This window comes from Macaca nemestrina, chromosome 9, assembly GCF_043159975.1.
Source record: "Macaca nemestrina isolate mMacNem1 chromosome 9, mMacNem.hap1, whole genome shotgun sequence".
In the NCBI taxonomy this organism is placed as follows: domain Eukaryota; kingdom Metazoa; phylum Chordata; class Mammalia; order Primates; family Cercopithecidae; genus Macaca; species Macaca nemestrina.
In genome coordinates, this window is record NC_092133.1 from 74,716,766 (window position 1) to 74,729,184 (window position 12,419).

General features: G+C 52.6%; 1 non-coding gene across 1 annotated transcript; it reads left to right on the forward strand.

Moving 5' to 3' along the window:
- Positions 1-8,536: 8,536 nt before the first annotated feature.
- Positions 8,537-8,654, forward strand: LOC112423917 (small nucleolar RNA SNORA71). Its single transcript, XR_003014523.1, has one exon. It is a non-coding gene; the product is annotated as a small nucleolar RNA SNORA71 (small nucleolar RNA).
- The last annotated feature ends 3,765 nt before the right edge of the window (positions 8,655-12,419 follow it).

Consider the following 12,419-nt stretch of genomic DNA (forward strand, 5'->3'; position numbering starts at 1 on the left):
CCCAGAGCTGACTGCTATGGGAGAGGCAGCTGCCTATGTGGGCTCAGAGTCGGGGGTGAGTATAGAAGACAGGATAGGGAGAAAGCAGGCAGCCAGTGGGAGCTGGACCCATGGAGCATTAGTAACCCATTAATGCCTACCCTTAAATTAGCAGATCACTACAACACTAGAGGCTACACTCCAGGACAAGGGCCGTGTGGATCTTGTCCACTCTCCCAGAGCTGAGTACAGGGCCCAGCACATACTAGTGCTCAATACAGGAGTGGAGTGATAAGTGAGGGCCCAGGAATCCCTGCTGAGGGGAGTGTGTGCCAAGGCATTGGTCTGGAGGACTCTGAGGCCATTGCACCTTGAGAACGGGTTGTTGAAAGGCAACATGAGGAGGCTGTTTGCAGCCAGTTTTTCTCCCCACCCTCCCTCTGGGCAGGGAGGGGGGCTAGTGCAGCATCCAGAAGGCTTGAGTCTCACTTTTGCTGGGAGCCTCACATCTGGCACGAGGCCTGGGCCAAGCAGTGTCTGAACTTGTCCTCCTCTGACCCCAGATGATCCATCAAATCCTCAGGCATCTCTGAATCCCTGTGCAGCCTGGTACCCTGTAGGAGCTCAACAAGGACTCCTGAGTGGTTGGCTGCTTGACGAAGAAGCAGCCCTTCTCTGTTGATGAAAGAGCAATTAAGACTTTAGGAGTCTGCAGTCTAGACAGGGAGCTGTCAAGTCTCACATAAGTGGGTCTGGGAACTGGTAATAGGAGATTAGGGGGGCTTCTGGAGAAGAGAAGCTGCTTTAGAGGTGAGCAGGAGGGAGCCTGGGGGCAGGTCCCGGGGGGCGGGTCCTGTGCATTGCTCGGAGGGAGCCAGCGTGTAGAAAGTTCCAACCCCTCTGCCTGTCTGCTCTGTGTGTCTCACAGGCTTGTTTTTACACTGCTTTCTTTAATGACTTCTCACCATAGTCAAAACAACTCTCCTGTCAACTTATTACCTTAAAAATAGTTGAAAAGATGACACTTGGGTAGAAAGTGCTTTAAAAGAACAGCTACTTTCCCACATGCTCCTCTAACTCTGCCTCAGAGAAGAGTCTTGTGTTTGCAGACCTGGGTTTTAATCCCAGCTGTATCTCCAGGTGTGACCTTGGCCAAGTCATGGTGCCTCTTGGAGCCTCAGATTCTTCTATGGTAAAACACGGTTAAAGCTCATTGGTGCATAGGAATAGATAATTTCCAATGTGTAACTCCACACCTGTGTGCTCAGCCCATTCTCTCACGAAGCAGCCTGGGAAGGCTTCCTGGAGGAGGTGGCAGAGAAGCTAGATGCTGCATAAAAACCAGGGCAAGCGAGTTTGACCACTGCAAGCTGAGCTTTTGTAGGACTCCCAGCAGTAAGCCTGGGTGGCATCCATTCCTCAGTTCCTGGACCTTCTCATCATTGCCTACCTCCCTATCCAGGAAGCATCCATCCCTGTACCCTTCCCTCTGCCTTGCTTCTCTGGTCCTCAGAACAACTCCCTGCCACCTGCACCCTCCTGGCTGGGAGAAGGGTACAGCCTCAGCTCTTAGAATTTGGAAGACTTTTAATTGCTGTCTTTTGTCCATGGAGATTAGAGTGACTCCAGCTTGGAGACAATTAGTAAATTATTATGATTAGTTTCCATTTGTGTGGTGCTAGCCTTTGAGAATCTCAGCTGATTTAATCGGGGTTGGTTAATGGGAGCGCTAGCAGTTCCCCTCACTCCTGACGTGCCTTGGAAACCAAGAGTGAATCCATGGACCGTGTTCACAGGAGCTCAGCATTTTGTGCTGGAGTAAGACCGTCTGCGTCACAGGATGCCTTGTGCTCATGGCTTTCCCCATGGGTCTTTGGGGAGCTGAAGAACTGGAGAGAGTGGGACGTGGGGACGTGGGCCTGGATGGGATGTCAGGGACCTGGTGTGTTTGCCTGGAAAGGGCATCACTGCCCCATGCTCCCACAGTTCTCCTTACCCCACAGCCCACACCACCACTTCCTCCTTCCTCCCCCACTTCACCTTTTCTCTTCAGGTAGACTCTACTCCAGTGGTTTGCAGACTTTGACCTGTGTCAGAATCACCTGGAGCACTTGTCAAAACCGATTGCTGGGCCCCACTCTGATTCAGTGGAGGAGGGGCAGGGCCTGAGAATCTGAATTCCTAGAAGTTCCCAGGTGCTGCTGCTGCTTCTGGTCCAAAGACCACCCTTTGCGAGTCATCTTGTCTTATGGTTTTCAATCCTGGGTGAACATTCGAATCCCTTGAGGAGTTTTAAAACTGATCATTTCCCAGCCCTCTGACCAGGCTGGGTTCTGTTGGGCTGAAGCAGGGTCAGGGTAGATAGTTTTTAAAGATTCTCCAGGTGACCCTGATGTGCACCTTGGGTTGAGTGGGGGCCCTGTCCTGGAACGCAGGCCTGTTTCCAGGGGAGCTCTCGCCCAGTTGCTGAGAGGTTCAGCTTGGATTAGCAATAGCTAGCAGGATGTGGACACCTGGGTGCTGGCTTTAGTACCTGCTTCTGAGTGTTGACTTCCAATGCCCAAGTCTACCTTTCCTTCCTGTCCCATTCTTTCTTTCTTTTCCTTTCTTGCAGCACCTCTTTCATCTGCCTCTCTTTCTTCCCCCTGTAACTAGTTTAGTGAAGATGCCACACAGTGGAGTGGAGTTGTTACATGGTTTTGTTTTCTCCTGTCCCTCTCACTCTGTTGACTCCTTTTGTCCCATAACTTCTGGCCACTTTCATGTATCAGGACCTCCTCTGGTCTGATACAAAACAGCAGTCTCACCGCTGAGTCAAACCTGTCTCCGTGGAGTGGGGAAGGAGAAACAGGCTTTTCGTCTTGAGTCCACTCTTCTTCCTCCTTTCTTGGGTTTTCCAGGATGGGAAGGGTGGAGACCATCTTGCTTCACTCGCCTCCTCTCAGTGAGATGGCTGGCTTTTGCTTGGGCTGGATAAAGCTGCATCTGCCTGGTGTGCATCTGCCCATCTCAGTGGTGACCCCTTTCTAGTGGTAGTCTCCATGCAGAAGGTGAAGTGGGGGGTCTTCAGGAGCAGTGTCCAGCTTCACTTTGCCTCCCTCATTCCTGAGTGTGCCCCCAGGAAGGACTTCATCTGGGTGGCAGCCACCTGGGCAGCACACACGTCCCGCCCCAGCTCTAACTTCTGTGCTTGCGTATGTGGAGCCTCAAGGTCCTCTCCATGGGTTCTTTCTCCTGGGAAAGCCAGGAAGCATGGGGTCAGTGATCACCCATCCTATTCCCAGCCCTCTAAGCTTTGGTCTGTTTTCATTTTGCAAGTGCAGGCCTCTACAGCAAGCTGCAGCCTCCTTCCTGCACAGACTGCCAGACAAGAAGGCACCACTTCCTGTGTTCACATTCCGGGGGAGTATGCTGTGCCCTCCCCTAGGCCGCGCTTCCCACTTCCGCATTCAGCCAGCGTCCAGCTGGGGTGGGGAGGCGCTGATCTCCTTTTCCTGGAGGCATTCCTGTCTCTAGGCATGATTCTACTGGAGGCCTTTCTCCTGCCTGGCTTAGGGGAGGAGGGCATTTTTCTCACCATGAATTCTGCCCTTGCGCAAGGCCATACGACTCAGCAGTTTTTTCTCTTGCCTCTCCTGAGTGCTTCTAGATTGGGACAGGGGCGAGAAGAAGCACAGGGCAGTTGGTGGTCGTCCCATAGACAGCCAGCTGGCCCTGCTTGTCAATAGCTTTCTCAGCGTGGAGTTGGTGTTTCTTCATCACATTATGGGCCCAAGTAGCCAACCCCAGACCCACAGGAGGGTCCCACTCAACTTCCTCTTGTCTTCCCATCCAGTGGTCCTCCTCCCCATTATGTCCTCCCTACTTTCCTACCCTGGACATTCAGTGAGCCTGACTCTGTCCCAGGCCCTGCTTTAAACCCTGGGGGGCATAGATATGGGACAGCTCCCAGTGCACTCACCCAGAGGTGGCAGAATGCTCCAACAGTTACCAGTTACCATACCACATCTGCCAGGAGCTCCTGCTCTGCCAAGTGACCAGGCCGTGATACTAGAGTGGTAGGACCGTAGTGGAGGCAAGCCCAGGGATGTGGAAACACAGGGCAGGGCCAACTCACCAACTTTGGGGGTTTAGGGTAAGCTTCCTGGCTTGGAAGAGGTGGTGTCTGAGTGGGACCTTGAAGGATGAGTAGGAGTTTGCCACTCAGACCCAAGAAGAACATTTTATGTTGAGGGATTGAAGCATGAAAGCGGGGGCTGAATGCAAAGATGCTGGGTGTGACTGGAACATAGAGGAGATGACATTATGGGAAGGCGTGAGGGACAGGCAGGGAGCAGGTCATGAAAGGTCCTGGGGACCGTGCCATGGTAGGGAGCACTTCTCAGAAACATGTCAGAGTGAGCTGTTGGGCACTCCTCCCTCCACCCCAAGGCTTCTGTTTTGAAGGGTCTAGTTGGACACTTTCTTCACATGGTGGCAGCCCTTAAGCTGCAAGCACTTGAGTCACCAGCATTTCTGAGAGGGGAGGACTTCCCACATTGACTGCAGCAGAGCAGGTGGGGGTGATAGGTGGGCAGCAGAGACCTGAGCAGGACGGAGGACGAGGTAGCTCCCTTTGGGTCCTATCTCCAATAGGAGGGACACGAGCATCAGGACAATTCCTGGCTTGGTTTGCCTGGGGAAGTCTTTGGCTAAAATACTAGCGGCAGAAGTCTTGGCTGGGAGTGAGGAATCCATAGGACTCGAATGATTTACCTAAAAGAAAAAGCAGAACAGGGATTATTTTTTTTTGGAGGTGGGACTCTGGCATGACATTTAAAAAATGCATATTTCCATTTCTCATGTTCTATGAGCATATGTTGCTTTTCAAGAAGAAAAAAGCCCACGTTAGTTCCCCAGCTATTTCACCAGTGCCTATTTATCTTGTGCCAGCCTTCAGAGACCCTGCGGGTACAGGGATGCGCTAGACAGGGCAGCCCTCACCTTCCCAGAGTGCAACCCTCTCTCACAGTTAGTGGGCACCTGCCGTGGTGGGTCTAGGTGCACTTCCTGCATCACCTCATTCATCTTGACAATGACTCTTGAGGATGGGTATAATTAACCTCAACTTCCAGATGAAGGTCCTGAAGCTCAGAGCAGTTAAATCACTTGGCTGAGGTCGCACAGTTAGGGAACTAACCACATTGGGTTTCCAGTCCATATGAGCTTGACTCCAAAGGCTGGGCCATTTGATGCTGATTCTTTTGGTCTATTGGGCTCCTATGAAGGCTCCCTCTGCCAGGCCTGCCCCTTTGTACCTTGGGTACCCCTGGGAAAGTCTTACAGCTTCTCTAGGCCTCAGTATCTCCAACTATAAACTAGGAACAATTACATCTCCCTCGCAGGCTCATTATGAGGCATAGAGAGGTGTGATTAACACACGTTACTCAGGACAGTGCCTGTCACTGGATGCCTGGCTAATGAGGGCTTCTAATCATGGTGCGGGACGATGTGAGTTGGTGTTGATTCCCTGCTTCTATTACAAGAAAGAATCCACTTCTGTCTGTTTCTAGTTCCTGGCTTCAGAAGATACAGGTCCTAGGCTTCCTTAAGCTCCTAAACTCAGACACAGGGGAGGGATCTGTATGGGAAAGGCAGTGACCTCCCTGTTTGGTTCCCCCATCACTGCTTCCTGGCTTCCCACCCTGTCCTGGTTCCCCCAACACTGCCTCCAGCTTCCCACCCTGTCCTGGTTCCCCCGTCACTGCCTCCTGGCTTCCCACCCTGTCCTGGTTCCCCCTGTCATTGCCCACTGGCTTCCCACCCTGTCCTGGTTCCCCCATCACTGCCTCCTGCCTTCCCACCCTGTCCTGGTTCCCCCATCACTGCCCACTGGCTTCCCACCCTGTCCTGGTTCCCCCATCACTGCCCCCTGGCTTCCCATGGCTGTTCCTTCTCAGGCCCAGGCTCAACGCAGCCCCGGGTCTTTAGCTCAGACATGGTCCTTCAGCATGGAACGTCAACCCCATTCACAAGTGGTCTTAAGATTAGTTACAAAGACCAAGGCCAGGGTGAGCCTGGAGCAATCATGTGTTCAATGCTCCTGCTGCTGTAAGTCTTGCGTTTAGGACCTGTTTTCTCCAGGTGCTCCACACACATCACCCACACCCACTGCTTGGAACACAGGATGTTTGCCCTGCTGGTTCCCTTCCAAGATGACAACCATAAACTCTGCAGTCTGAAGGAGTCCCTCTGTTTCTGGAGGGTGACCAGAGGGTTGTACTGCCCATCCATCTCCCAGAAGAGCCCGCGCCTTTCCTTCATTTAAAGTCAGACCATCCCCTACCTTGCCATGTGTTCTGTTCCAGGTAGCATTGCCTCACCGCCCAGCTCCACTTAGGTATGGTACCATGGGCTTGTGCTGAAGGCCGGATGTTGGGAGAAGCAGCCCTTAAGTAGCTAGTTATTGTGCTTATTGCAGGAGGAAGAGTGCCAAGGAAATTGCTGGGAGACATTTTTCTCACCTTTAGAACCAGGAAAAGGAGGGCCGATTATGGAGATTTCCTTTTTATCTATGGAAACCAGGCTGAATGAGACTGTGTCTTCCTCTCTGCTTTGTCTGCTAGGAAGCACAGAGCCCAATGCTTAGCCCATTTCTAGGAGGTGCCCAGGACTGAAGCATCAACACCATGATGTGTAACCTCGCCCTTGTCTAACGATTGACCGGAGCCTCCTGGTCCCCAGAACTGCTCTTTGTGCTGTCCTTTGGGGTCCAGCTCTGCATCTGACTTGGTTCTCCCCAGCCCCATCAAGCCAGCTGGAGAGCAGGACCTTCCTGGGTTCTGGCTGCTTCTCTTTCCAGGAGACCTGTGTCTTCCTGGCATCCCAATAGCCATGGTTGACATTTCACGTTTCCATGGGAACAGAGTCTGACTGTAGCCAGACAGCTAACTAGAGAGGCTGAGGAGGAGTGTGTGTGAGTGTGTGTTGTGTCTGAGGCTGCTCTTAGAGCCCAGGGATCTTGTGCACTTCCCTTCGGCTTGCAGTGGCTGCAGCAGCCTCCTCTTGGTGGTAATCATGGCCCATTTGCAGCTCCTACATCTCCATCGCTGACATAATGTTGCACCGGGGTCCATCCATCTGCATAATCATCTTAACCTGCTCCCACAAGAGAGTTTAAAAGGTCTGGGCTGTTGGAAAATGACCATAAAGGCTGAACGCAGATACCTTTAGCAGCAACGCCAACATCTATCACAGGGTAATTAGAGGCAGGGAGTGAGGGCTCCAGGCCCTGCGTCGGGGAACTGTGTGGGGCTGCGTCTGCTCTGACTGTTGAAAAGAAAAGGAGGGAAAGACCCAAGAAGGCAGTCCAGGAAGGAGAAGAGCAGTTTCTGCAGCAATAAGAGGATTTCTCTTTACTGGAGGGTGTGCAACTTCTCCAAGGGGAAGGAGCTTTTCCTGAGACTGTTTAGGGACTCCTGGGACCTCTGTTCACACACTGCATGCGCCATGGTTTTCTGATACTAGAAAAATAATGACCAGGACTCTTCCTTCTTACTGTGTTCTAGGTCCCAAATTCTGGAGTACTGTGTGGTCTCGAACAAGTGCCCTTTTCTCTCTGTGATCCCATTTTTCTATTTGTAAAATTAGGGGATTGGACAAATCCGTCAGTTTCCAAACTCTGATTTGTGGAACCCTGGGGCTCACTGGCAGGGATGGGGAGAGGAAAGCGGGTAGGCAGGGGTGAGACCCACCTCCTTTACCCCAACCACAGTGGCTTTTCTTTCATTGGTCCTACATTCAGTTTTCTAAGGAAGGTTATACATGAAGAACAGTTTTCTGCTACCAGAAGCACTGGACCACAACTGGGCTCCAAGATCACTTAGAGTCTCTCGTGTTTGTATGGTAAAGGTACTAGGTTCGGAAAACCAGATTTTGCTACGTCCTTTAACAAGTGTCTGTTTCATAACTAGCTTTATTGTGCTGAATTTGATATCTCCAGAAAAACAGTCGCATCTGTGCAGACAGGGAGAGCGACTTGAGGGAGTGTGAGGATGCCACGGAGTCAGACGCAGAGGGGCAAGAATGGCTCTTGCAAAGCAGTGACCAGGGGCCAACTGCCCACAGCCCACCTCCCCAGGCCCACTGGGGCTCCAAGTCATTGAGAATGCCCCAGGCAGGGGGGATGGCTGTCCTCCCTGTGTTGAACCAGCAGAGCTGTTTTCTTCTGGGTCCTCCGCCCTCCTTGGCTGTCATCTCTGAGCGGGGTGCGCAGCCCTCCGGCTCCGATCCACATGGAGGCTGGTCATCCATCTCCTTCTGGCATCCGTCAACTGCCTGAGCTATCTGTGGAGGCTGCTGCAGCCTCTCTGTTGCTGACCTCTTGCTCCCCAGCCTCTTGAAAACTCCCTGTGATTTGTCTCTGGTCCTCCTGCAGTCGCTCCGTCTTCCCCTGGGGTCGGGGGTCTCAGGCTCTCAAGACTGTAAGGCTCACTGTATCCGCTGCCTCATTCGCCAGGCGCTTCAAGCTCCAAGGCTCCCCTTCTTCCTCACCTTTGGGTCTTTGAAAGTTTTGCGCCCCTATATTCTGAAGTGATCCTGGTCATTGACAGTCCAGGGAGAGAAGCTGCTGAAAGCATTTCCCCTTGTTTGGAGGGTCCACTGCTGTCCCTTCTAAACTCTGGAGTTTTTCCACACCTCCTCCTTTTCATCACCTTTTAGATGCCTCCTGATACCTGGAGTCTGGCTTATGGAGTGCTCCCTGTGTGAGGTTCAGTGCTGGTGTCTGTGAGTCTTCAACCAAGGTATACATTAAAAAAAAAAAAAAAAAAAGAAAGAAAGAAAGAAAGAAAGAAAGAAAGAAAGAAAGAAAAAGAAAGAAAAGAAATGTTTTTTCTGTCTGACCTTCTATTTGTGTCAGCCCAGGCCTGGGGAAAGGTGAGGGCAGGCCTGGTGGCTTTTCCAATCTGGTCATCCCCGAATCTCAGAAACACCACTCCCCTAGTGCTCCCTGCACACCCAGGCTATGCTGGCCAGATGTGTCTCTCTGGTCTCTGTTGGACTCCAGCCCAGCCTATTCTCCTTGGCAGCAGCTCCTGGCCTGCTCTGCAGAAGGGGCAGCTATTTCAAGCCAGGCTGAGGGCCCTGGATGTGACCTTTTAAAGAAAAGATGATGGTAGCTCTCTTCCCAGGCAGCACCACCGCGGTCCCACAGAGCACCTGGCAGCCCCCTTCTGAGTCCACACATTGCCTGCAAGGATTGCTGGTTTTCAGTTCCTTCTCAAAACTTTGCCTTGGGACAGTGGCTGAGTCGGAGGCTAAGGCTCTCTTGGGGTATCCTTTGCCCAAGTGCAGTTCCTCCCACTGAGCCACAGTGTAATCTCTGAAAGAGTCTGCCCAGGCTGGGGCTGCCGGGTCACCTATTTATTTTAATAGTGCAATCCCTTTTGGGATGACTGTAAGCAGAGGCCCCAGTGAAAGACATCTGAAAACAAGTTGCTTGGAAGCAAGCCTCTTGGAGGACCATAGGGGGGTGGATTCTGGAGTCTTTCTTATCGTGCACCCATGCCTCCCCCACTCCCACTCACATTGGCCTAGTCCATGACCCTCCCTTCCTTCTTGAGGAGATCAGCCTTCCAGACTCCTGGAGGCCCCAGCATGGGACATGCCACAGGTGACCCTAGAAGCCAGGTCTCTGATTCTCAGTCCACTTCTCATCACTCCTGCTGAAACCACATGTCCCTCGGCAGGACCCTTGCTGTGGCTGTGGAGGTCTGGCAGTTACATGGAGGCCCAAACAAACTCTTGCAAGATACTGTGGGGTGCTACAGGAAGTAACTTCCTGGGAGGCAAGAGACCTGGTTGTGGTCTCAGATCTGCTAAGCGGCTGTGTGATGTCAGATGAGCAGCTTGCCCTCTCTGGGCCTTGGCACCTCTAGTTCTACAGTGAGTGGTTTGACTCTGGGAAGTGTCAAGGCCTCTTCAGGGCCCCTCTGCTCTAGGTAATGTCAGGATCTTCCTCGAGGCATGAGGGAGAAGCTTGTGGTAGCAGACAAGAGCACGTGGAGCAGGACGGGATGACCCTGGTGTTCTCGTGGAAGAAGGACCATGACGGCTCCTTCTCCCCACATGGCCTCGTCTCAAGGCCCCAGAGTGAGTGCAGTGTGGGGCCTGCTGCTGCCCCTCCCAGAAGCCCTCGCTGGGGCAGTGAGCATGCTCTGTATCTTCATTCCATGGTTCTTCCTAGGGATCCACTTGTGACAAATGCCTCCTTGATGGGAAGTGGGCAGGAAACATCTCCCAAAGTACAGAAAGTCAGCCCTCCACATGTAGCAAATTCCCACCTATTCATGTTGGCACCAACCTGGGCAGGTATGAAGTGACAGGAGGAAGCTCAGCACCTGCTGTCAGGGCATGTAGACTGGGGGGACAGGCAGCAGTACCTGCTGCTGAGGTCATGAATCTTAGTCCCCTCACTCAGCTGGTGACACAAATCACTTGTCCCACAGCTGCTTCCACGATCCATTCTGTGGAGCTGGTGGAAACTCATCACCTCGGCTCCTCTGGGGTTGTCCTCCTGCCTCTCAAATTACCCCTCTGGGCATGGTTCATCCCAGGAGTCAGAGGGAGGGTCCTTTGGGTATCACCCCTCAGGCCCCTGGGCCCTCACTCTCCCTGCCTGTAAGGCCCCTCCAGGGCACAGCCTGCTCTCTGCTGCCTTCCAGACCTGACTAAGGCACAAGGCTCCTTTCTGTGGCTGTCCCCAGCCCTGGCCCCCAGAGGTCTCCCCAGGAGCCTTTGCTGTAGGCTGTTGCTCAGCAGGAGAAGAGAAGGCAGAGTCCCTCTCTCGAGGAACAGCTTTCACTACTCTCCTCCCTCCAGCTTGGGGAAATCTCCTTTTGGTCTGGGAGCAATACTTCCACATTTACGTTTCTTCCAAGATCCCTTGCTTCTTGCTAAGAGCCTGGCTGTCCTGCTTTCTTTCTCTGCAAAGCCTCCACATCTTCTAACAGATTTATATCTGTGGAAACAAAAGCCAGGACATCCCGTGGGTGCCTTCTGCTTTCCCCTGTGCAGCCGGCGTCTTGTGAAACAAGGGTGCACAGCTGCAAGGGACAGGAAAGGGAGAACAGAAAACTCAGCAACGAACAGGCCATCTGAGATGAGATTTTAAAGTAGTATCTGGGCACCGTCCCGGATACTATGTTCCCTTGTAGAAGCACATGTGAACATGAGTGCCTGCCCCTAGGCTTGTGACTAAGGTCCCCATGAAATAAGCAGAGCTCAGATATAGACTGGATTCTGCAGTGCCACCCAGACCCCAGGGTGGGGACAGGACAGGACAGGTCCTTGGCTGTATAACTGGGAGCCAACCATGATACGAAGCCATACTTGGGTCATGCAGGATGTCCAAAGAAGCCTCAGTCCTGCGGTGGTATGCAGAGAGAGCGTAGCCAGATCCTGTGAAGCAGGAGGGCAGTAGAAACCTAGCCTGAGATGCAGAAGAGAGGAGCAGAGGTGGAGTCTGGGAGTGGCCCCAGATGGGGTATGGTTTTGCAGGTCAGGCTCAGGAATTCAAGCCTGGTCCTTAGGCAGTAGGGAGCCATGGGTGGTTTTTGAACACGGATGTGAGTGGTGAGAGACAGGAAAGGTCCTGAGTGATTTTAAAGAGAAGGATGGAATGGGTAATCACTGAGCTGGGAGTGGTTTGGAAGGCTTCCTGAAGGACTCATTCATTCATTCATTCATTCATTAACTCAACAAAGGCTTATCTAGCACCTTCCATGTGCCAGACACTGCTCATGGTGATGAATGTAATAGAGTGTCTTCCCCATGACACTTACACTGTGGGTGGGAAATGGGCAAACCTTAACTAACGTATAAACATGCATTCCAGGTGGTGATGCAGGCTCAGAAAATATCATCGCAGGGTAAGGAGACTGAGAGTGAGAGGGGATGCTCTTCCAACTAGGGCAGCCCGGGGAAGCTTCTAGAGGGGGTAGTATTGGAGTAGAGACCTGAAGAGAATGTGGGGGTTGATTTGTCCTAAAGAATGAGTTGGCTTTGCTCAGCTCTGATGGACAGGGAGTGTGAGTGAAGCCTTCGGGGAGGAGTTCACGGGAGCTGCAACCTGCCAGTCCTGCTGCTACAGAGACTCTGGGGGTGAGCTTTGAGTGGTGAGGTTGGAAAGGAGACAGTGCTATTTGGGATGAGAGTTCTAAGGCTGGGTTGAGGACTTCAGTCTTGCTTGGTGAGCCTCAGAAGGCTGCTGCGCAGGAGGTGAGCAATGGAATGAAAAGCGCTTGGGTCTCTGCAGAAGGCTCCCTTCCAAAATTACAGTGGGTTGGCCAGTGCAGGGACCCAGGAGCAGACTGAGCATGCCCAGAGAGCCCCCTCCTTTGCAATTACTACAAGCCCCAGCACAGGGCAGGGCCAGACCCCTTGGGGATCGTCTCCATATC